At 45.3% G+C, this 25,193-nt stretch overlaps 1 protein-coding gene across 3 annotated transcripts in view; it reads left to right on the top strand.

Moving 5' to 3' along the window:
• The window catches only part of RSPH3 (radial spoke head 3), a 110,530-nt gene that overhangs the window by 20,163 nt on the left and 65,174 nt on the right, over positions 1-25,193 (top strand). The window contains exon 1 of one of the 3 annotated variants that reach the window (XM_073629142.1): positions 12,781-12,917. The exons of the other annotated variants lie outside the window; for them this stretch is intronic. The gene's annotated coding sequence lies outside the window, so the exon portion shown is untranslated. Of the gene's footprint in view, positions 1-12,780; positions 12,918-25,193 lie in introns of those variants that run through there. 3 annotated transcript variants of the gene reach the window in all.

The raw sequence follows: 25,193 nt of genomic DNA, 5'->3' as shown, positions 1-25,193 counted from the left end.
AGGCCCCCTTTATCCAGACAGTGTTCCTGCGTGCCCGCCGATCACACAGGAAGAGGACGAGGAGGAAGAGGAGGAGGAGGAGGAGGAAGATTGTGTCAGTATGGAGGTGGAGCCTGGCACTCAGCATCAGCAGCAGTCTTTAAGGGATCAGTCCCAAGAAACACATGGACTTGTACGTGGCTGGGAGGAGGTGGCTGCGGACCATGTCGTCCTTAGTGACCCAGAGGACTCCGGACCGAATGCCTCAGCAAACCTACGCTGCATGGCCTCCCTGATCCTGCAAAGCCTGCGTAAGGATCCTCGTATTCGTGGTATCAAGGAGAAGGACCAATACTGGCTGGCAACCCTCCTTGATCCACGTTACAAGGGTAAGGTTGCGGACCTTATCTTGCCATCGCAGAGGGAGCAGAGGATGAAACATCTTCGGGAGGCCTTGCAGAAAGGTCTGTGCAACGCGTTCCCAGAGACTGGGAGGTTACAAACTCCTGTTTCTGGACAACGTGTTGCTGAGGCTTCGGTCAGTCAAAGAAGGAGCGGTGGAGAAGGTGGCCGTCTGACCGATGCGTTCAGACAATTTTTTGGTCCGCAGCCCCAAGGTATGATCGGTTCCAGCAACCATCGCCAGCGTCTGTTTTACATGGTGCAGGAATACCTAGGGGCAAGATCAGACTTGGACACCTTTCCCACCGAAAATCCTCTGGGTTACTGGGTCTTGAGGATGGATCACTGGCCAGAGCTTGCACAGTATGCAATTGAGCTACTGGCCTGTCCTGCATCCAGCGTTCTTTCGGAACGCACATTCAGTGCTGCTGGAGGCGTGGTAACCGATCACAGGGTGCGTCTGTCCACTGACTCGGTCGATCGACTGACCTTCATAAAAATGAATGAGTCTTGGATCACCACCAGCTACCAAGCACCTGATGCTGATGTAACCGAATAATTTTTTTTGAAATCTCAGATCCCTTCAAAGACTGCCTATGCTGATGCTGAGTGACTATCCCTGAGTAATTATCCTCTTCCTCCTCAATCATCACGCTGATAGCTTGTAAGAACATTTTCGGTTCTGGGTGCCACCACCAGTGCCTAAGGCACAATTTTTCAGCCCCTGTTTAACAGGGGCGTGTAATTACGATTTTTGATGTAATACTTTGCAGCAGGGCTCGTTCCTGCATTCCAACTAGAGTGTCTGTGAGGGGTTGCAGTGTTGTGGCACCAGCACCAGTGCCTAAGGCCCAATTTTTCAGCCCTTGTTTAACAGGGGCGTGTAATTACAATTTTTGATGCAATACTTTGCAGCAGGGCTCGTTCCTGCATTCCAACTAGAGTGTCTGTGAGGGGTTGCAGTGTTGTGGCACCAGCACCAGTGCCTAAGGCCTAATTTTTCAGCTCCTGTTCAACAGGGGCATGTAATTACAATTCTTGATCTAATATTTCACAGCAAAGCCCTGTGAGGGCTTACAGTGTTGTGGCCACAGCAACACCTAAGGCCCAAATTTCTGCTGAGTATATAGGGCAGGACCCTACTTTCAAACAACTAACTTACAAACGACTCCTACTTGCAAACGGAAGGAGACAACAGGAAGTGAAATCTACCCCTAGGAAGGGAAATTCTCTCCTGTAAGAGTTAATATGGGAAAAACATTTCTCCTTTCCACTGATGCTTTCCAATCCATTGGGACAAAAAGTGAGGTGAAATCTTCTGAAGAGGAGGAAAGACAGCAAAACAAATGTCACAGGGGTGATAACCCTTCCCTATGTTTTCCAAAAAGCTTAAAAAAGATTTTTTGGCTGGAGCTAAACACGTTAAAAATGTACCCGTTCAAAATTACAAAGAGATTCTACTTAACAACAAACCTACAGCCTGTATACTGCTGTTCAGAGTATATAGGGCCTGGTGGCCCCACACCTTTCCTTATTTTAATTTGGGTGCGGGGTTCCCCTTAATATCCATACAAGACCCAAAGGGCCTGGTAATGGACTGGGGGGTACCCATGCCGTTTGTCTCACTGATTTTCATCCATATTGCCAGGACCCGACATTACATTAAACCCGCAAGCAGTTTTAAATGAGATTTTTTCCTTTAAAAATGACATTTGGTGCAGGGACTGTTCTAAACACGGGAAACACGCGTCACTTTACAGGCATACTATAGACACCCCTCAGGTACGATATTTAAAGGAATATTTCACTTTTTTTTTTTTTACTTTAAGCATCATTAAAATCACTGCTCCCGAAAAAACGGCCGTTTTTAAAAGTTTTTTTTGCATTGATACCTGTCCCCTGGGGTAGGACCCGGGTCCCCAAACCCTTTTTAGGACAATACCATGCAAATTAGCCTTTAAAATGAGCACTTTTGATTTTGAACGTTCGAGTCCCATAGACGTCAATGGGGTTCTAACGTTCGTGCGAACTTTCGGTCCGTTCGCAGGTTCTGGTGCGAACCGAACCGGGGGGTGTTCGGCTCATCCCTATTATACACTATTGGTGAATGGACACTGGTAACTCAATCAAACAAGAAGTCCTCCCCTATATAAGCCCTCCTACACAGGAAGTACCTCAGTTTTTTAGCCAGTGTCTGTTAGGTGGATGGTCACTGATGTGACATGTGCTCCTTGGAGCATACTCGGAGGTCTGGACGATTCTATTTGGAATCATGGACTTCAGTCGGATCCATTCAAAAAATCAGCCAAAATGGATGGTACCTGAGCCTCATTGGAAGGAGAGAAGATTCTTTGAGGTTTTGCCTGTAATGCAGCCGTATGGCGCTGGACCCTGCGTAATGGAAACTTGTGCAGTGTTTGTTCTGACCAAGGTGCTTTCCTGCAGGGTGCTATACAGGTCCAGGGGAGTGGACCGCAGATTAAGGGGGGCCCAGTCTCTAAAGGTCTTTTATGGATGTGAAGGGTATGCATGGATGTGAAGGGTACGCATTGGAAATCATGGGGTGCAACTTCTCAGGCGACCTTGCAGTCCCAAGTCGCAGGACAGGTCGCATAGGTGTGGAAGTGGCCTTAGACTGTTGAAGCAGCATAGAGGCTGCATTGGATGCCCGTGTACTTGGCTAATCCTGACTATAACTAGTATGGGCCCAGGTGCAGTTGAGCATGTGAAGCTTAGTATACATGCTTGCTTACTTGCATAGAACACAAGCCTGCATAGGCACATGTTCGCAGAGGGCCCCGCCCCGTGGCCCCCGCACTGACAAGCGGGCGGCGCTTAGCATACAGCCCCCCAAGGCTGGCCATGACGGTGCGACTGCATGGACGCATGTTGTGTAAACGCAGGTTTTTAGAAGCATACGTGTGTATGCATGTTGCATAAATATACGTGTTTGCGTGGATGCATGTTTGCATAAACACATGGTGCATAGATACATGTTTGCATAGATGCCTGTGGCATAATATATGTTGCATAAACACGTTTCATAAATGCATACTTGCTTATTCCATAAATGCAGATTTCCATGGGCACGTATTAAGTGCATGTTTGCATGGACACGCTCTTTCATGTTTTTGCCTAAACGCATATTTGCTTAAAAACATACCAACATGCTTCCATAAACGCATGCCTCCATAAATACATATTGCTTAAACGCATGCTGGCAGGTTTTTATTTATACTGCATACATATATGCTTGGTTTAAACTGTATACATATGTGCTTATTTACAGTAAACTGTATACATATGTGCTTAGTTGCATTAAACAGTATACATATGTGCTTGTTTGCCTAGGACTACATACACACGTGCTTATTTGCTTTGGGATACATACAGATGTGCTTATTGCCTTGAGCTGCATACATAAATGCATTAAGGGCAAGAATACTTGTATACCTGCATGTTTGCATAACGTGGGTTCCTACATAATGGCATGCCTGGGTACCTGCATACTTACATATGTAAGGCATTGCATAGCAGTAAACCAACATTGTTTAGGCCTGCATCCTTGGAGGATTGTGTATTAGGTTGGCTTATATAGTTGCTGCGTTATTTATCTGTTATACCAGTTAAATGGTTCCAGAAAGGAGAGGCAGCCAGGGGAGGCAGGTACACCGTTCTCAGGTTCAGTGATCTGGCGGTGTCCACATCATTTTGTATGGAGACAGTGTTCTCAATCAAAAACCTGCTTTACCCAAGCTTGGCCACTTTGGATTTGAGGGATGCCTATCTGCACATCCCTATTCATCCAGCCTTCCAAAGATTCTTGAGACTAGCCATCAAGATGGGGACAGAGATCCTGTACTTTCAATTTCAAGCCCTCCCCTTCAGTCTGTCTTCAGCCCCACGCATATTTACAAAGGTGTTGGAGGGCTGGCTCTGCTAAGGTTAAAAGTGATAACTATTATCCCTTACTTGGACGATCTACTAGTGGTGGCAGAGTCATACCAAAAGTTATTAGCGGATCTCCAAACCGTACAGGACTTCCTTCAATCTCTTGGCTGGTTAATAAACAAAGAGAAGTCTTCCTTAATATTGGCCCAGAAAGTGACATATCTGGGATACGAATTTTGCTCAGTAGACCAAAAAGTTTTTCTCCCGCAGGAAAAGGTCTCAAAGATGATGCAAACAATGTCAGCCTTACAGTCCAATCAGGTGGTCTCGCTGAGAGAATTCTTAAGAGCAGTGGGTCTGATGACCTCTTGCTTTCCCACAGTGCCTTGGACAAGATTTCATCAACGCCCATTACAACTGTTTCAGCTAAGGAACTGGGATGGAGACGCAAGTTCCCTAGAATCAAGAGCCTTGTTACCCTCCACGGTAAAAAGAATCTTGTGGTGGTGGAGGACACACCTTCACCCAATAAGAGGTGTACCATGGTCCATTCCAATATCCCAGAGGATCACAATGGATGCGAGTGCCTGGGGATGGGGAGCCCATCTCAGCAACACAATGGCGCAGGGAGAGTGGTCCTCAAGGGAAGCAAGAGCTTCATCGAATCAGAGAGAGCTTCTAGCGGTTCAGAGAGCCTTGCAGGCATTTCAGATGGAAATCAGGGGTCACAATCTCCAGATTCTATTTGACAATATCGCTACTGTTGCATATTCAACAAACAGGGAGGTACAAAGAGTCAGATACTTCAATCTATCGCCCAGGAGATTTTATCATGGGCAGAAGGAATTCTAGCCTCAATTACAGCAGTGCCCCTAAAGGGGACAAAAAACTGTCTGGCAGATTATCTCAGCCGCTACTGGGTATGTCGAGACAATTGGTCCCTTCATCTGGAAATCTTTGCGGGTCTCACGACAGATGGGCATGTCCCGAAGCGGATCCATTCACAAATCAGAGTAATTGCAAGTCGGAGAAGTTCTTTTCCCAGAAACCAGCAGATCAATCGTTGGATCGAAACAGATCTTATCCTAATAGCCCCTTTTTGGCCCAAGAGGCCATGGTTTTCCCTGTTACAGATTCTGGTCTCAGAGCCTCCACTCGGTCTTCCGAAGAGACAAGACTTATTTCGCAGGGTCCAGTTTCGCACCCACAGGTGGCTTCCTTAAACTTGACGGCCTGGTATCTGAAGAAAAGATACTAAGCGCTCAGAGGTTCTCTGACAAGGTACCCTGCTAAATTGTAGAAAACCGGTCACTAGAGCCATATATTCCAAGGTCTGGAAGAAATTTCATTAATGGTTATCTGAAAATCAAAGATTAACTCATGATGTTCCATCAATTTTGGATTTTTTTTCAAGAGGGTGTTGACAAAGGTCTTTCAGTTAGAACTTTAAAAGTACAGACGGCAGCTATCAGTGATTTTCTCTAATTTTCTCTCTTGGAAAATCCCACTATAGCTAGATTCTTTAAATCAATTTCTACATCCAGGCCAGTAGTGGTTAGAAGTTGTCCAACCTGGGACCTGTCCCTGGTGCTTCAAAGTCTGGTGGAATTCCCTTTTGAGCCCCTGGGGGATATTTCAGTTAAGTTACTTACCTTAAAAACATTTTTCCTTGTGGCGATTACCTCAGCACGTAGGGTAAGTAAGTAAGTTACAGGCCCTTTCAGTGAGGGAGCCTTTCTTCACAATTTTTGAGGATCGAGTTGTTTTGAAGACAGATCCAGGATTTCTGCCTAAGGTGGCCAGTACATTTTACAGATTTCAGGATATTGTACTGCCAACCTTTTGTAGTTCGCCAAAGGGCGACCAAGAAAGGAAATTTTGTTTTTTAGACGTTAGAAGAATTCTTCTCGTCTACCTTGAGGTCACCAAGACCTTTAGAAAAACAGACGCTTTGTTTGTCCTTTTTTCAGGAGCACACAGGGGAAAGAGTGCATCTAAAGCCACTTTGGCTAGATGGATAAAGCAAGCTATTTCTGAAACTTACAAAATTAGGGAAGTTCCTCTGCCTTTTGCCACTGCGCACTCAACAAGGGCCTTGTCTGCGTCTTGAGCTGAAAGGGCTGGAGCCTCACCAGAACAAATTTGCAAGGCTGCCACATTTGCCAAGGCTGCCAGTTTTTCGACCTTCATTAAACATTATCGCCTGGATCTCCTATCTGCGCAGAAGCATGCATTTGGTCGTAAGGTCCTTCAGGCAGTTGTCCCTCTCTAGAATGGTAAGTTCTGGCTCATCGTCTCATGGCTGTCCTGGTAGACGCATAGAGAAAAGCTGAGTTAGACTTACCGGTAACTCCTTTTCTGACAGTCTTCCAGGACAGCCGGATTCTCACCCGGTTTTGTCTTGAAGTTATGTGTATTATGCATATGTTTTACAGGTACGTCCTACGGTTCTTGAGACATACTGACATGAGGCCTAGAGGACAGCCCTTTTATCTGGTGGGGGTTAATGTGTTTCCCGTCCAGGTAGGAGGAGCCCTAGGTCTCATGGCTGTCCTGGAAGACTCTCAGAAAACGAGTTACCGGTAAGTCTAACTCAGCTTTTTTTCTCCATTTAAGTCTATGGAACCAAAAAGAAAAAAAGAAAAAAAAGAAAAAAAGTCCCTGGCCCTTTAAATAAAAAAGAAAAAATGTGAACTACATCTATAGAAAACCATGCTAAATGGACTGTAGAGCGCTTCTGCAAAACCGAAAATGCATTAAAAAATGCATAGGTGTGAAGCAGGCTTAAGAGGAGACCCAGACAACAGCAGAGTCATGGAGGTCAACGAATGAAGTGGTCTAATTGCAAGAATACAGAGTTGTGATCATTTGTTTTTATATTTAGTACGTTAGTGAGTTTCAGGCTTCATGTATACTGCAGCTGGTAAACAGAGGTTTAGGAGCAGTTGGGCATTTTTTTGAGCTGCCCCTGAACTCTCCTCTACAGTCCCTGACAAAAGTCTTGTCGCTTGTGTACAAATTGACCTGAAGTGCCGCTAAAATATATTTCTAAGCAAGATTTTGTTACAAGAAATGGGTCATTTTAATCCCAACAGCTTTTGTAATAATGTTTCAGTGCAAAACGAAACTGACAAAAAGTATTCTAATATTCATAGCTTGGTAAAGCCCATTGAGTCAGTTTTTGCCAAGACATAAGTGTTGTCGCCTTGTTATATGAGCTTTACCTGTGACTAATAATGGATCAATTAGGTCTCAGGTGTGTATAAAAAGAACACCAGTACACTAGACCTTCTCAACTGAAACTAGACCTCTGCAAACATGCCTAAGATTCACCCGGAGACTAAAGTGTTGATTATCAAGAGGCTGAAGACCAGATCCACTGCTGATGTGGCAGACACCTTCAATGTGTCTCAGCATCAAGTTCAGAGGATAAAAAAAAAGATTTGAAGAGACTGGAGACATTTTGGACAAGGCCAGGTCAGGCTGACCCCGCAAGACAACTGCTCGAGAGGACCGTTTGTTGGCTCGAAAATCCAAGGCCAGCCCATTTTCCACTGCAGCAGAACTCCACGAGACCTGGTCACCTGAAGTCCATGTGTCAACCAGTACAGTTTGTCGGATTCTGTCTCGAAATGGCCTCCATGGTCGAATCAGTGCCCATAAGTCAGCACTAAACAAAAGACAATTGAAAAACCGTGTGGCATTTGCCAAGGGCCACAGCCTGCTAAAAGGATGGACTCTGGAAAAGTGGCAGAAGGTGGATTTTTCAGATGAATCTTCTGTTGAATTATACCACAGTAGCCACAAATATTGCAGGAGACCTACTGGAACCCGCATGGAGCCACGATTTACCCAGAAAACAGTGAAGTTTGGTGGAGGCAAAATCATGGTCTGGGGTTACATCCAGTATGGGGGTGTGCGAGGGATCTGCAGGGTGGAAGGCAACATCAATAGTCTAAAATACCAAGAAATCTTAGCTACTTCTTATATTCCCAACCATAAAAAAGGCCAAATTTTGCAGCAGGAGGGTGCACCATCGCATACTTCCATCTCCACATCAAAGTTCCTTAAGGCAAAGAAGATCAAGATGCTCCAGGATTGGCCAGCCCAGTCACCAGACATGAGAATCATTGGGCATATGTGGTGTGGTGTAGGATGAAAGATGAAGCATGGAAGACGAAACCAAAGAATATTGATGAACTCTGGGAGGAATGCAAGACTGTTTTCTTTGCTATTCCTGATGACTTCATCAATAAATTGTATGAATCCTTGCCAAACCGCATGGATGCTGTCCTTCAAGCTCATGGAAGTCATACAAGATATTAAATTTGGATCTCACAGCACCACTACTTAATTTGCTGACATATTTTTGGATTTTCAGTAAAGTTGTTCAATTTCTGTATAGGCGACAAAACTTTTGTCTTGCCAAAATTTGACCTGTCTGTCTTGATTAAATGATAAATCTTTTTTCAGTGAAACTAATTTATTTCAGTGCATTAAACATCATTTGTGAGGGCTTTAGCTTTTCATATGAGCTATTTCTAATACCAATTGATTAATTAAAAGTCAGGTTAATAGCAGGAGTTTCTACAAAATAGAGAAGCGACAAGACTTTTGTCAGGGACTGTATATTATCTTATCAGTACATGGACACAGGGTGATGCGTTCAGGACGGTTATTCAGAGGCAAATTTGAAACGCCAAATGCCTGTAATAGCATGTAAACGTGGTAACTCACGTTTAGTTTACAGGCATTTTTAATTTTTGACTATTTGCAATAAATAAATAAATAATCAAAAAACGCTTCTAAATGCAAACGCGGCTAAACGCTACTATCTGTCAAGTTAAATCATTCAGGAGAGGTTTTAAAATGTCCGTGTACATTAAGCCTTAAGAGAGCAGTTTCTGTGGAGTGTTGTGGGTGAAATCCAGACTGGAAGTGGTCAAGAAGGCTGTTATCAGTGAGATGGTAGCTCAGGTGGTTGTAGAATAGGAATGGGATTGCAGACTGTATGCTCACATACAATAAAATACCATAGGACCTCTTTCACACTGGGGCGTTTTTTCTGGTGCTTTTGGGCTAAAAATAGTGCCTGTAAAGCGCCTGAAAAACACCTCCCCTGCAGGCCCAGTGTGAGAGTCCGAGTGCTTGCGCTTGCAGGACATTAGAAAAAGTCCTGCAAGCAGCATCTTTCGGGCGCTCCTCCACCACCCCTATGATTGAAATCAATGGGCACCGCTGCCAAAGCCCGTGCAAAGCGCTTCGGCAGCGGCGCTTTGTGGGCGCTTTTAACCCTTTTTTCGTCTGCTAGCGGGGGTGAAAAGAGCCGTTATAACAGCGGTAAAGCGCCGATAGAAATTAGCGACACTTTTACCGCTAACGCCCCCCGCCCCAGTGTGAAAGTAGCCTTAATGAAAATAGACACAGACCAGAAAATGGGTGAAAATTGGCCGTGGCACTTTATTGGTTATAAAATAAGATACATTTAATTAGATTGACAACAAATACAAATAACGTATTCTATTTAGGCTTAGTCAAAGAACTCAAGCCAGATAACACAACAGTCTTTTACTTACAAGTCCCCTCCTGGATTCAAGGGTGACAAACCACATAACAGTAAAATTTTAATCAGAGCTGCAGCCGCAAGACCATGATGGTGGGCCCACATTGTGGCCACTTTAAAGTGGATGTAAACCTCAATTTTTTTTTTTTTTGATGTCATAATGTAGAGTATAAGATTTCTTATCATTTGAGCTCAGTCTTGCCACAAAGAGTTAATCCAGCTCTGAGCAATCCTCTTTTATTGTTCAGTGAGATAAAACTTGACTGAGAAAAACGTTGTCAAATCCTCCCCCTTGCTGTGAGTGACAGGTGATTTACATATCTCATGCACTAGCTTAAGACATGCATTATTTTTTAATTCCCACCCCCACTCCTTTCTTCAGCAGCTCTGCAAGGATTGGCTGTTCCACACCTCAGCATGATTTAGCATGCTGAAGTCATGTGGTTACTTTCCTGTCTTTTCACTGGATGTTAGAGATCATAGCAGAAGTTCAGTGTTAGAAATACACAGGAGAAAATGCATATTGACAAGGGGAGTGTAGAGGTGGGCGGGGAGTCTACTGACATCATGACTCCACCCACTGAGCTCCAGACAACAGACCCACCCACAGAATATGACGTTTTTCGGGTCTAATAACAGACTGAGGGAGACATTTGACAGGTAAAGATACATGCAGGAGGCATGTATATCCTTACTACCCCTTTCACACTGGGGCGGTTTGCAGGCGTTATTGCGCTAAAAATAGCGCCTGCAAACCGCCCCTAAACAGCCTCCGCTGTTTGTTCAGTGTGAAAGCCCGAGGGCTTTCACACTGAAGCGGTGCGCTGGCAGGAGAAGAAAAAATCTCCTGTCAGCCGCTTCTTTGGAGCAGTGAAGGAGCGGTGTATTCACCGCTCCTAAACCGCTCCTGCCCATTGAAATCAATGGGACAGCGCGGCTATATCAATGGGATAGCTGCGCTATATGAGGGGTTTTAACCCTTTTTCGGCCGCCAACGGGGGGTTAAAACCACACCGCTAGCGGCCGAATACCGCTGTAAAACAGCGCTAAATATAGCGCTGTTTTACCGCCGACGCCCCCTATCACCCCAGTGTGAAAGGGGCCTACAGATAACCCCTATGGCAGTAGTTTAGAAAGGATGACATTGGGTTTACATCCACTTTAATTATTTCTATGGGAGCATAGAGATGGGTCCTAGGTTGTTAAGACAAGTGGGGTTCCAGTGAGGGCTTTTTAAATGTGGGGGTGACCAGTGCATGTGTTAGAGGGTTAAGGAAGATGCCAGTAGAGAAGGAGAGATTTAAGATGTTAGTTGGAGAGTGTAGGATAAAGCAAGAGAATGACCATAGTAGTTGTGAGGGAACAGGATCTAGGTGTCTAGGTGGGTGCGTTAGAAAGAAGTTTAGCAACCTCTATGGTAACAGGCTAAAAGAGGAAAATATTACATGTGGAGGTGGACATGGCATGTTAGATGGGGGAAATCCCTGCACAGTGGAGATCACTAATTGCTAAAGTCTTATTTTTGAAATGATCAGCAATCTTCTGGGCAGTGAGTTAGTGGGTGAAGACAGTGGAGGCCAAAGTAGAGAGTTAGGATGGCCATACAAGATTCAAACCATTAATGGGCAGGCTGAATGATCCATCGATCAACTTGGGTACAACCAGCATGCCGAATTTTCTTCCGATTATTGCAAGCGACTGCTATAGCCACTAGTGGTGATCACTGTCGTCTCCCGGTGGGGGCAGCTTCCACAGCCCCTCCATCAGGAGCAAACAATAGCTCGGCAGGAGGGATTGCGCTGTCAGAACTGTCTATGCTGATAGGGGAATCATACAAATTTCTTTTCTGCAGCCGGTGACTACAGGAAAGAAATTTGCACCGTTTATGGCCTACCTTAACCACTTTAGCTCCAGGCCTTTTCTGGCACTTTTTGTTTACATATGACTATCCAGTATTTTTTGCTAGAAAATACTTATAACCCCCAAACATTATATATTTTAAAGCAGAGGCAATCATTTTTTATTTCAATGCAAAAAACACAATACATAACCCAATTTTTTGGTAAGATATAAAAGATGATGTTACACCAAGTAAACAGATACCAAACCTGTCACGTTTTAAAATTGCGCATGCCTGTGCAACACGACAAACGACATAAATTTTACTATCCATAGGTGATGCTTTAAATGCCTTTACTGGTTACTAAGGATGAGCTCCGGCGTGTTCACACACTCCACGTGCAGAGCCCATTAGAAAGTTAGCACGGCGCTGCGCTAATCACAGGCAGTGAGACATTTCCCGATTTCTGCAGCCGCACATCGGGTAAATGTCTCACTGCCTGTGATTAGCGCGGGCCGTGCTGACTTCCTGTCGGGCTCTGCGCGTGGAGTGCGCGAACACGCCGGAGCTCATCCTTACTGGTTACCACTTTATTTTTTGATAGAAGGTCTAGTATGAGAATTACTGCCCATGATCTGACGTTTGTGGTGATACCTCACATGTGTGGAATGATCGTTGTTTGGGTGTGTGTGGGACTAAGTTCACTTTTGCGTGCAAGCACGGAGGGGTGGAAGCACTTTTTTCTAAATTTTGTTATTATTCCTTTATTTTATTTTTATGATCAATTTTATTGCTGCCACAAGGAATATAAACATTTGTGTTAACTTGGATAACCATGATAAAATAAAGCAAAAAAGATTAACAAACAAATACAGCCATCACATTTAAGGGTTGCAAAATATTAGTTTTATTTGGGTCTAGGATCACTCTATCAATCCAGATCTCCCCGCACACTGGTTTGTGATCTATGCAATCAATATATATATATATATATATATATATAAATATATAAAATCTGAGACTGGTTTGTGTTGTGTCTACATAAAGCTTTGAGGAAGAACAAAATCTCCAGTGAGGGCTGAGAATGTGCAGTGAAGGTGTTGCTAAGGAAGAGCTGTGTTGCCTAGTTACAGGTCACCATAGTACACAGTCAGGAATTGTCACAGCTCCTCAGAGCACATCTGATCACTGAAGAGGGCCGGTGAGATCTCTGGGAAGCCCCATGTAGCTCTGCTATTAGAGGTGACATTGTATGCTTACTAACAGTATTTGACTTTCTGCCTCTTCTTCCCTGCACTGAATACATGAGTGTTTTCCTTCTGATGGGAGATGTGCTCCACTACTACTATGTTTTTCTCCATACTTCTGCTGTTTCTGTACTGTCTAGAAAAGATGAAAAGATTCCTGTTTTTCAAGAATTTTTTTTTTCTAACCATAACCCCACCCCCCTTTTTTCTTTTTAAATAAATCTAATTATCTATTAGGTGAATTATAGTTCTGAGGCTGGAGATATTTAAAGAGGTTGTAAAGGTTCAATTAAAAAAAAAAAAGTAACAAACATGTTATACTTACCACTTATGTGCAAGGGTTTTGCACAGAGGGGCCCACGATCATCCTCTTTTGTAGTCTCCCAGCGGTGCTAATGGCTTCTCCTCTTCTTGAGTGTCCCCACGGAGAGCTGCATTCCATGGGGGGCACTCGTGTGGGCACACTCCCGTGTCCTGCTCTGCTGCGTTCATTGATACAGACAGCAGGACTGGGGGGGGGCGCAGCTCCCGTGTCGCTGGCTTTGGTGGACAGCAGCGGGAGCCAATGGCTCCTGCTGCTATCAGTCTATCCAATGAGGACCCGAGATAGCGGCTGAAGCTGCTCTGCTTGTCCCCCGTCGCTGGAACGATCGGGTTCAGGAATTAAAAAGGGGCTCTGGGGGGCAGCTGCACTACAGAAGGTTTTTCACCTTAAAGTGGTGTTCCGGCCGAAATTATACTTTTTAAATAAAAATACCCCTATAATACACAAGCTTAATGTATTCTAGTAAAGTTAGTCTGTAAACTAAGGTCTGTTTTGTTAGTTTACAGCAGTAGTTTGTTATTTTATAAACTTACAGCAGGCCGTGGCCATCTTAAGTGTGGGCTTCTGAAGCCAGACTGTATTTCTTCCTGGATCTCATCCTTGCAGATCTCGCACATGCTCAGTGCAGCACAAGCAGTGTAATAGGTTTCAGGTCAGGTTTCCATAGCAACGGCAGTTTCAGAGAAAGTTGCTGCCCCTTCCCAGAAGGCATTGCAAACAGGAAATGATGTGATGGGCCGCGGCCAGGGAGGAGGAAGTGAAAACTGAATACAGCAGATATACAGTAGGTGCTGAGAAAAAATTTTTTAAAATATCCAATTTGTTTACAGTGCGCAGTTTTGCGAGGGATGCTGAAGAGTTGTAAAAGTGGGTGGAACTCCACTTTAATGCATAAAATGCATTAAGGTGAAAAACCTTGAGGGTGTACAACCCCTTTAAGGGCCAGTTCACACTATAGAAGCGCATTCCGGATGCTTTTCTGCATGTGCGTTTTTGATGCATTTTTGGTGTGTTTTTAATGCATTCCAGTGCATTTCCCCCCCTCTTTTTACTTCACCTGTGTGTTTCAGTTCTTTTGGTGCACTTAGGTGTGTTTCAATGTGTTCTTGATGCATTTTACCACGTTCCAGTACATTTCAGTGCAGATAAAATGCAGCACGTTCTAATTTTTTCTGGAACTGACCACACTGATGTCATTGAAAACCATTTAACTACTATCCATGCGTTTTTGATGCAGAAAAAAAAACGCACTGACTGCATGTGGTGTGAACTGGCCCTAACGCCAATGTAAAATGCTTCTAAGGCCTTATGCATACAGGGCATTTTAAAAAATTAGCTGCAAATCCATACCAATGCCAGGAAAAAGTGGCTGGAAAAACACGATTTTTGAAGCATTTTGCATTGGCGTTATTGCGTGTTTAGCCGCAATAAAATTAATCAGCGTTTCTCTGCCCTCTTCTATTTTCAGCTGTAACACTGCTGCTCCAGAACGCACTGGCCCATGGTTTTTTTGCAGCTTGAAAATGCCTATGCCACTTACAGCTCCTAAAAGCCTATGTGTGCATGGACACAGAATAACATGGAGAGGAGTTTTTAAGCAGTAATAAAAAAATGCCTGACGCCCCTAGGAATGCCTGACACCCCTAGGAGCCACTGTAAAAACATCCTGTGTGCATGAGGTCTAAAAGCGCATTACAGCCACTTTTTCCTGGTCGTCATTACTGGCTTTGCAGCTCCGTTTTTAAAACGCCCTGCGTGCACGAGGCCTTGCAGTAATCCCAAAGAAAAATCGCATTAGGAACATTCCATCTGAAGAGTTAAAGAACAATAATAAAGAAAATAGCCTAAGGGTCCCATCACACCAGCTGCTGCATTATAATGTCGCACTATTTATTTATTTTTTTTAAACAAACTTTATTGAATTGTCACACTGTTATTTCCTAAAGTTCAATTGGCTGCGAGGTGTTGCAGTGCAGGTCCCCCCCCTGGGCAGATCAGGGGTGGATGCGGGGTCTGATAAAACTTTGCTTTTCCCAGGGAGGATGTTGCCCCCAAGGAGTACTCAGGAGGAGCAGCAGGATTCAGAAGAGTCCCCCTGAGAGCTGGAGGCCCTGGACACAGTGAAGGTGTGTCCAGAACTCCAGGGACCACACTCCCACACTCTCCTCCTACCTGATAGTGGTGGACGGGATGGAGGAGTAGCTCTGCACACCCCATCTGCCCAGGGGGGGCGAGAGGCCCCTGCCCGTGCGGGATCCCTGGCATGCATGTTCGGCATCTTCCGGCGCTACTGCGCAGGTCTTGATGCTGGGCAGAGGAGCGAAGGGCACGCATGGCGTCGCTTCTGCCAGGTCATTTCCGGGGACGGAGGCTCTGGCTAGATGGCGGCGAACGGCGCTGATAAGCGAGTGCTATAGCGGTAGTGGAGAGGGGGCCTGACGTCCTGGTGCCTTCTAAAGCTGCCTAAGATGATCCTTCCCTGCACGGTCGGAGAGCCTGGGATGGATAGAGAAGGTGGACAGGCCGAGTGCGGCCACAGCATTTGAGGAGACCACAGGGGGTTAGTCTACCCAGCTGGTGTGGGGGTAGGGTTAGGGGTGGCCTTATTTCCTCACCCCCGCAGGACACCTTGAAGGGGCTAGGCTAATGAGGATTTATCTTTTGTTTTTACAGAAACAGAATGCCTTGCCCAGGGGACTGCCAGTAGATCCAAGTCCAAGGGCCCCTCTAGGTCAAAGCGGTGTGGGTACTGCAATGAGAAACTCCTGCAGGACCACACCAAGCTGTTTTGCTTCAAGTGCATCCCTAATTTAGCAGGCAAGGAAACGGCACAGACCATGAAAGAGTGCCTTGCTCTGCAGTCCGAGATGCTAGAGACTCTCCAGTCATTCAAGTCTACAGCTGGGGCCAGTGGGCAGGCGGAGGCCCCTTCCTGTAGGGAGGGCTCCCCCTCTCAGGAGGGAAACTCGACAAGTAATGCAGGGGAGTTCCAAAGAATGCTTGCTCCTTGTAACTCTGATGAGGAGGAGGCAGAGGCCTCAGAGCAGAGCTCTACAGAGGAGGGGGAAGATCCGGACCAGGATAGCCAGAGCGAGGAAGCTAGGCCTGGAAGGCACATCTTCTCAGCCGAAGACACGGAGGGTCTTCTCAAAGCAATCTATGCATCTGAGGATATTCAGCAGCCATCCACGCAGGTCTCGGCTCAGGATAGAATGTATAGGGGGCTGGGCAGACCTCAGGCTAAGTCCCTTCCGGTCCACCAACCTCTCAAGGACATAATCCTGAGAGAATGGAAGGAACCCAAACGAAAGGTACTAAGGCTCAAGACGTGGAAGCGCAGATGTCCCTTCAGAGAGACCATGTCTCGCGAGGGTCCAAGACCAAGCAAGTATTGGTTTCCCTGGAGGTAATCGGAAAGGCGGTAGCCTATCTGGCAGATGCAGTGGTAGAAACTGTAAGAACGACTGCCAAATCTGCAGCCCTCGTGAATTCTGCCAGGAGAGCTCTTTGGGTAAAAACGTGGGATGGGGATTATACCTCTAAGTCACGTCTTTGCGGTATACCCTTTGAGGGCTCTCTGCTCTTTGGGACTGGCTTGGATCAAGTCCTATCCTGGTCGGCGGAGAAGGGCAAAAAGTTCCCAATCAAACCCAAGAAGGACAAGGTTAAAAAAACATTTGAGGCCCCCCCTTCAAAAGACCGTTTTAAGGGTAAGAGGGAGACGGGTAGAAAGTGGGGGTTCGGGAAGGGCAAACAAAAGGGGGGAATCCTTTTTTCCGGGCCCGGACCTTCCAATAAGGAAGCAAAATGACACCAGCTTAAAGGTTGGTGGAAGGCTCTCGTGGTTTCTCCCTCAATGGGAAAAGATCACTCAGAGCCCATACTTTTTAAACCTCGTAAAAGAGGGTTACAGATTGGAATTCCTGTCCACCCCTCCTCTGAGCTTTGTGCTTACCCATCTCCCCAAAGTCCCACAGAAAGCAAGGGGCCTGTTGGAGAGTTTCCGGGAGTTGGTGGAACAGGAGGTCATCATCCCTGTTCCAGCAAATCAGATCAGCAGGGGGTTTTATTCCCACATATTTGTGGCTCTGAAACCCTCAGTCAAGTTTCGACTGATTATAAACTTACGGAAACTGAATAGGTACTTGCAGTACAAAAAATTCCATAGGGAAAGCATCTACAAGGTCAGGAGGCACCTCCAGGGGGGGTCTTTATGGTCTCAATGGATCTGAAGGGTGCGTATCTCCATGTCCCCATCGCCCAGAAACACAAAAGGTTTCTGCGGTTCGCGGTTCAGTCAGGTAAGTGCGTCCAACATTGGCAGTTCAGGGCACTCCCCTTCGGCCTGGTGGCCAGTCCGAGAATCTTTACGAAGGTTCTCGCCAAGGAGGTATCATTCCTTCACCTCCAAGGAGTAGCCTTGATTCCCTATTTGGATGATATGCAAATCTACAATCTGGCCCTGCAACAATTCCGGTCAAACCGGGACAAGGTGATGTCCACCCTAGAATCTCTAGGTTGGATGATCAGCCGGGAGAAGTCCTCCCTGGACCCCTCACAGTCCAAGGTGTATTTAGGATACCTAGTGGACTCGGTGGCTCAAAGCATTTTCCTTCCACAGGAAAAGATCACAAGGGTGCTGGGGGCATTGTCCGTTCTCCACGAACCCGGGAGGGTCTCTCTGAGGACCATCATGAGAATACTGCGGGTAATGACATCATGCATTCCAGTGGTACCCTGGGCCCAGCTCCACTTTCGGGTTCTCTGGGATTCCTTCTCTCGTCCTGGGACGGGAGAAGGGAATCCCTGGACGTAAGGGTATCCCTCCCAGGGGAGGTAAGAGACTCTCTGGACTGGTGGCTCAGTCCGAGCAACCTGTCGGGTGGGTTGATCTTGGCCCAACAAGATCCGTTGAGCGTGACAACCGACACGAGTGCCTGGGGATGAGAAGCTCACTTAGGAGATCTCTGCGCCCAGGGTCCTTGGGACCAGGGTCAGAGCAGGGCCTCTTCCAATTTCAGGGAACTCCTGGCGGTCGGAAAAGCCTTAGAGTTTTTCGAGGACCAGATCCGGGGGAGAGAAGTACAGGTCTTCTCGGACAACGCGGTGGCTGTGTCCTACCTAAACCACCAGGGAGGAACAAGGTCCCGGAGGCTAATGGAGTTAACCCAGGAGATGTAATCCTAGATGAAGCAGAGAGGAGAATCCCCTCAATCTCAGCGGTCCAAATAAGAGGGACCCTCAATACACAGGTGGACTTCCTCAGCAGGCAGACCATCCATCAGGGAGAGCGGGAGCTAAACAGCGAGGTGTTTTTGCTGATAAGCTAACACTTTTGGCAGACCGGAAATAGATCTGTTTGCTTGCAGAAAAAACAGAAAAGTCTGGAAGTTCTTTTCTTTCGCCAGGGCTCCCAGGGGGTGGATGCTTTTGCCCAGAGCTGGAGGTTCGGCCTGGCATACGCGTTCCCTCCCCTGGTACTCATCCCCTGGGTGTTACAGAAGTTGTCTCAAACAGACTGTTGTCTCATTCTAATTGCACCTTAGTGGCCACCTTAGAAGGCATAGTTCCCCACCCCAAAGAGGTGCTCGGTCGCCCATCCATTACATCTCCCGTCCAGACGCAATCTCCTCTGTCAGGGACCAGTTTTACATCCCGACCCAGGGTTCCTTTCCCTGACAGGGTGGTGCTTGAGAGGGAGATCCTCAGGAAGAGGGGGTGTTCAGAAAAGGTGATTGATACCCTCTTGCTTAGCAGGAAACCAGGCAGATTTACACAAAGTTTTGGAAGGTCTTCTCTCGTTGGAACAAAGCTATAGAAGGCGCTTTCCAAATGATCCCGACGGTCCTGGACTTCCTCCAGGAGGGGGTTGACCAGGGCCTGGCAATTAATACCCTCAGGGTCCAGGTTGCGGCCTTGTACCAGGGACTCGTCCCTGATACTGGATGCCCTAACTAAAGGGCCTTTTGAGCCGGTGGCTCAGATTTCAGTTAAATTCCTTTGCCTTAAAATGGCCTTCCTTCTGGCAATTACGACAGCCAGGAGAGTTGGTGATTTACAGGCTCTGACGATTAAATAGCCTTTTTTGTTGCTCCTAGAAATAGGGTAACCCTCAGATAGGACCCCCTGTACCTGTCTAAGGTGACCTCAAATTTCCACAGGTCACAGGTAAATTGTACTTCCCTCATTTTGTGAGAACCCCAAGAATGATAGGGAGGAAAAATGTCATTTGCTAGACGTTAGACGGTGTCTACTAGTCTATCTGGAGAGAGATGCTTTAGGAGATCCAACCATCTATTGGTTCGTTTCTGTGGCCAGAGAAAGGATCTACAGGCCTCCAAACCGACTGTAGCAAGGTGGATAAAACAGACTATCTCAGTAGCCTACGAGTACTCGGGTAGGCCAATCCCAGCTCACCTTAAAGCTCACTCAACTAGATCATTGGCGACTTCCTGGGCAGAGAGGGCAGGTGCATCAATTGACCAGATCTGCAAGGCAGCCACATGGACAAGCCAAAACACCTTTCTGAGGCACTACAGGGTGGAGCTGTTGTCACCTCAGGACCTGGCGTTCGGCAGAAAGTCCTACAGGTGGTGATCCCACCCTAAGGTAGGCCTGAGCTTGTTGTTCATCGTCTCAGGTGTGCCATCCTGGAAGATGACTGGAGAAAATTACCAGTTACACTTACTGGTAACAGTGTTTCTAGGAAATCTTCCAGGACGACAGGCCTACTTCCCTACCCTTATTTGTCAGGGATGTTCAGTTCTCACAAAATGTACCCTCTTGCACTGGTGTGGGCTAATACTTTGTCAAAACTGAGGGATAGAGGGAAGGGTGGGGCCTTTTAAACTCTGTTGTTGATTGTGTTTCCTGTAAGGTGAGACCAGTCATCTCTCAGGTGTGCCGTCCTGGAAGATTTCCTAGAAAAACAGTTACCGGTAAGTGTAACTGGTAATTTTCAGTGCATCATGCCGCACACCACCGCAACGCAGTGGTGTGAACCAGGCACACAGGAGACAAGGCATTTTGCCTTGTCATGTGGTGGGACTGCACTGGATAAGCCTCCCAGCACAGTCCCACCACATCGGTGTGAATGGGCCCTAAAACTATAGGCTAAAAACATTTGACCAGAAGAATAAATAGTACGAGGGAGACCTCAGCACTGTGTATGGAGATTCCTATTCTCACCATGGACAGTGTAAGGCAGTGATAACAAATCGGGCTCAGAGTAAAAGAACAACGGAGAAAAACGGTTCCCATGTTAATCGCTTCTGGACTGCACGCAGTACATTTACTGCAGGTGGGTATCCTGGGCAGGGTGGATCATGTACCTATATGTCGTCCAGCCTGTTAGGGATGTGGTGTGCTGCTTCTGTGACCGCTGTGTCCACCGGACACATCAAATTACAATTACTGATAACCATTCCGGGTATCATGTGATCGTTATGATTGGTCATAGCGATCGCATGGTAACAATGTAAATAAACTGTCATGAATGGATTTCCATACATGAACAGCTTACTTACAGTTTTGATCCGTGATTGGCCCACAGCAATCACATGGTACCTGGATACCTGTACCATGTGATTAACTGTAGCCAATCACAGATCACAACTATTAACAAGTTGTTCATGAATGTTAACAAAAAATAAATAAAATGTTAATGAAATATTTTTTTAAACATTACCTATTTATATTTTATTTACATACTGTCACCAGTCAATATCCCTGATCACCACCACACCATCATATGATGACGCTGTACTGCAGAAAAAAAAAAATTGTGAAAAAAAAAAAATATTTTATTTGATTTCTTAATTTTCCATTGGGGGGGGGGGGGGGGCGGTATTTGTAGTACTGTCCTGACATTTTAAGGGCCTCAAGAAATGAGATGGGCAGTTAGTACATCAGGACTGATCAATTTTCAAATATATATACCAAAGTTTGTAGACCCTATACCTTTCACATAAACCAATTAAAGAGGAACTGCAGTCTGCTCACATGATTTGTAACTCTGTACTTGCCAAATATGCTGCAGAAATCTCCCTCCGCTGAGTCTGGCTGCATCCATTTTAACTGTGGGCAGTTGAAGCTGCTACCTGTTCACTTCCTGGATTTACACAGAGGTACACCTCCAGCTCTGCAGCTCTCATTGGCCCTCATATGACTCATTTCCCCCCCCCCCCCTTCCTGACAAACTCTCACGAGAGTGAGAGATGTTCATGATGTCATAAGCCTAGGCTAATGACTTACTATCCAAAGTTAAAACAACAAGGGCAGAAGATTTAATAGATGGCAAGTTGAAAAAATGACTGAAGTTCCGCTTTAAAGTACATTTATTGGCATTTTATTTATTTATTTTGGCCTAAATTTCTACAGAAAATATTGTTGGCTATGTTTTATAACAAAGTATAAAATATTGGGTTTTTTTTTTCTTTAAAAGTTTCAGTCTTTTTTTCCTTTTGTATAGCAAAAAATAGAAAACCTAGTGATGATCATATACTACCAAAAGAAAACTCTTATTTGTGTGATTTTATTTTATTGTTTTAAATTTTTCACCACGCAATTGCCAGTTGCCTTGGTCATGAAGGGGGCAAAACCTCCGGAGGTCAAGTGGTTAAGTGATAGAGAGGTCAGCAGCCATGTTTGAGAAGGTTACTAGACTGAAACCCCTCACAGATGAGTAACAGATAACTTAGGATAAATAACCGAGGTCTGTAATTCCGGATAACCTCTGCTGTGAGACTAGAAGAATAAAGTGTACCTAGTTGCTTGCTGTTAGAGGGTGTAGGAATGTAGCCCCCACCTCTTGTTTGCTCCTGAGATGGACTATGGGATTTGTAGTGTACATAGAGCACTGTACATGACAGCAACTAACAAACATTGCTCATTCCAAACAAAAAGGAAGTGAGGAGGAAAGAGAGAGATTTGGGAGCTCATGGAAGACCTTACAAGAAGGCAGAAAAATACAAGAAACTATTTCATTAAAAATAGATTACAGGGCCATTAAAGCAGAACTGCAATCTCTTAACCTCCCTGGCGGTATTCCCGAGTGTGGCTCGGGGTTAAATTTCAGCACCATTAGCGGTAACCCCCAGCCACACTCGGGATTGCATTGCAGGATCCTGGTGCAGTGTTACTTACCTTGTCCCCAGGATCCTGCGATGTCCCCCCACTGTGTCTGTGGGCTCTGTCCTCCGCCCGATGCCGGGGTCCATTCCCTGCGAGCATCGCGATGCGCGGGGGCGGAGCCTGGCGGCAAATTCAAAAAGTACAAAATTCATAACACATACTGTACACTGTAATTTGTAAGATTACATTATTGTGTGAAATCATTTCACATCCCTTTTGTCCCCAGTGCTTTGTCCAGTGCCCTGCATGCAGTTTTATGTTATATATACTGTTCTTTCTGCCTGGAAACTTGAGATTGTCCATAGCAACCAAAAAGTGTCCCTTTATGTCAAAAGTGGCTTTAGACCAGCTAGAAAAGCTTAAACCAGCTAGTGATAGTAAATTAGAACACTTGCAGAAGTGAGCGATAGTGAATCGTGGGGGAATTCATTTTATTATTACTATAAATTAATTATAAAAAATAGTAATATACTTTATGATTTCATGTTTCAAACTTTATCATACCTGGGATGCCTACTAGACTCTTGGACAGATTTAAGTGTGTTATTACTAAGAATTACAGGCCTACAATATAAAACGCCAAATTTCCATGCGAAACAATGTACCACTGTAAGATGCAAAAATTTGACATAATCATACCGTCAGGGAGGTTAATCAGCATTGACTAATGTTAATCCCTATGCTGCTACTATTAGTAAATACTGACTGTGGGTTTCACAAACATTTTACATTTTTACTTTATACTTACCTGCAATCAATCTTGATCCAGCACTACGCCCACCTACAGCTTTCCTCTCTGTCTCCTTACAGGTTCAGAGACAGCAGTGGGAGTAATTGGCTCCTGTTGCTGTCAATCAAATTCTGAGAGTGTGGGGGTGGGGCCGAACCTCGCTGTGTGTGTTGATGGATGCACTAAGGAGCCTGCAGGTGTGCCACCATAGCAAACGGCTTTATATGATGGCACACAGAGAAGAGGAGGAGGAGCCAAGAGTGCCAATGGGGGACCCCAGAAAGGAAGGTTCCAGCCTGCTCTGTGCAAAACTATTGTATAGAGCAGATAGGTATAACATGTTTATTATTTTATTTTAAAAAAATACCCTTTACAACTAGCTTTAACTAGTTTTAATCATTATGCTGCTAGCCTTGGGAAATAGACAGGAAGGATATTTTATTTATGCATTTTTAAATTTTTTTTTAACATTATTTCAGTTGCTTCCTGGTTTCTGGCCTAGGGCCAAAATGATGTCATACATCCTAGTAGTCTTCATGAGCATTTTTTTTTTCCTTTCGTCTGGAGGAGAGGAGGAGGGGAGTAGGGGAGGAGGGGCTTTCTCAGCTAAGCACGCCCTCCTGCTTGCATGCCTTAGCTTGCAAAAGTGTACTGGCAGCTCTTGTATATTGTACCGTGCATACATGAGATTTTCTTGGGCGTCATCACAAGGGCAGATGGATTACAGGAGGTTAATACTGCATGAATCATCTGCGCTTACTCAAGATGGCAGCAGATAGAAATGCTAGGGGGTGTTTTTCAATATGATCTCTCAACAAAATAAAGCATGGAGTTTGGGTGAGTTTGCTTTGAACATTAAAAATGAATTAATTTGCATTTTCAGTTTGTGGTGCTCAAATACAGTGAAGTTCCTCTTTAAGGTTGGGTTCACATTTATGCAAATTTATGCAAATTGGTTGTTTCGACACATCCAATTCTAATGACAGGAGACTGTGACCGCCTCTCAATGGAGGCGGTTCACACAGCTCTGGGGCGGTCGCGGTTCACACTGGTAAAGGGTCCTGTGTGTCTTTGGCTTTGTTTCAGGTACGAATTTAGGCGAAAATTTGGACCTGATTCACACCTGAATAGGTGAACAGGGACGCACCAGACCCCCTGCTGTGAACCACGGCCGCATCAGTGTGAACCCAGCCTTAGACATTGGTTTTAGCAATATAAGGGTCCATGCACACTAGGCGCCAGAAACTCTGGCAGAAAAAAAGCAACATAAAAAAAACGCTTATAATGGCTCGTATTGCACATGCGTTTATAAGGATTTTTTCCAAAACATTTCCTTCCGCTCATTTTTCGCTATAATCAATTTACACTTGAAAAATGTGTGTAAACGCAGAGTTTATCTGAGTCAACCTTTTTTTTTCTGCCTGGAAGCTCATCTCAAAAATGTGCTTGTGATTGTTTACAGGCTAAAAAAATAGATAAATTAAACAAACACTCTCCTTTTTTCAGCCTGTAAATGCCCAAATGTGCATGAACACTATACAGTGCATCTGGAAAGTATTCGCAGTGCTTCACTTTTTCCACATTTTCGTCATCAAGACGTCATATCATCTTGAAGGGATTACTCCTGCCTGCACCGCTCACACATCACACTGCACATCATGTGCTGTAAACAATTTACAGCACATGATGTGCAGTGTGAGTGGTGCAGGCAGGAGTGATCCCTCCAGGGTGATATGACGCCTTGATGAAACGCGTAGGGAGGTTTTTCTAGCGGCTTTGCGTCAATTTTGGTCTGAAGCCGTGGAATGCGAATCGTCCCAGACTTCCTAATTTTAAATGTTTTTTGAGAGGATGTGAGTATGTTTACAACTGTGTACATTCAATAAAACTTTTGAAAACGGTATCATGCTATGGGAGCACCTTTTCTCTGCATGTGGATGAGAGGGAGGGGATGAATGAAAAGGAAAGTTATCTAAAGGTGTGGATCTGGGATTTGCTGCACAGTGGCATACACTGTGAATGTGGAAAACCCCTTCGAGGGGTGAATATTTCAAAAATAGGTGTGCCAAGCCAATAGCATCATA

This window comes from Aquarana catesbeiana, linkage group LG04 (genome assembly GCF_042186555.1).
Source record: "Aquarana catesbeiana isolate 2022-GZ linkage group LG04, ASM4218655v1, whole genome shotgun sequence".
NCBI classification, from domain to species: domain Eukaryota; kingdom Metazoa; phylum Chordata; class Amphibia; order Anura; family Ranidae; genus Aquarana; species Aquarana catesbeiana.
The sequence above is the reverse complement of the archived record's forward strand: the minus strand, read 5'-3'. Positions and strand labels throughout refer to the sequence as shown.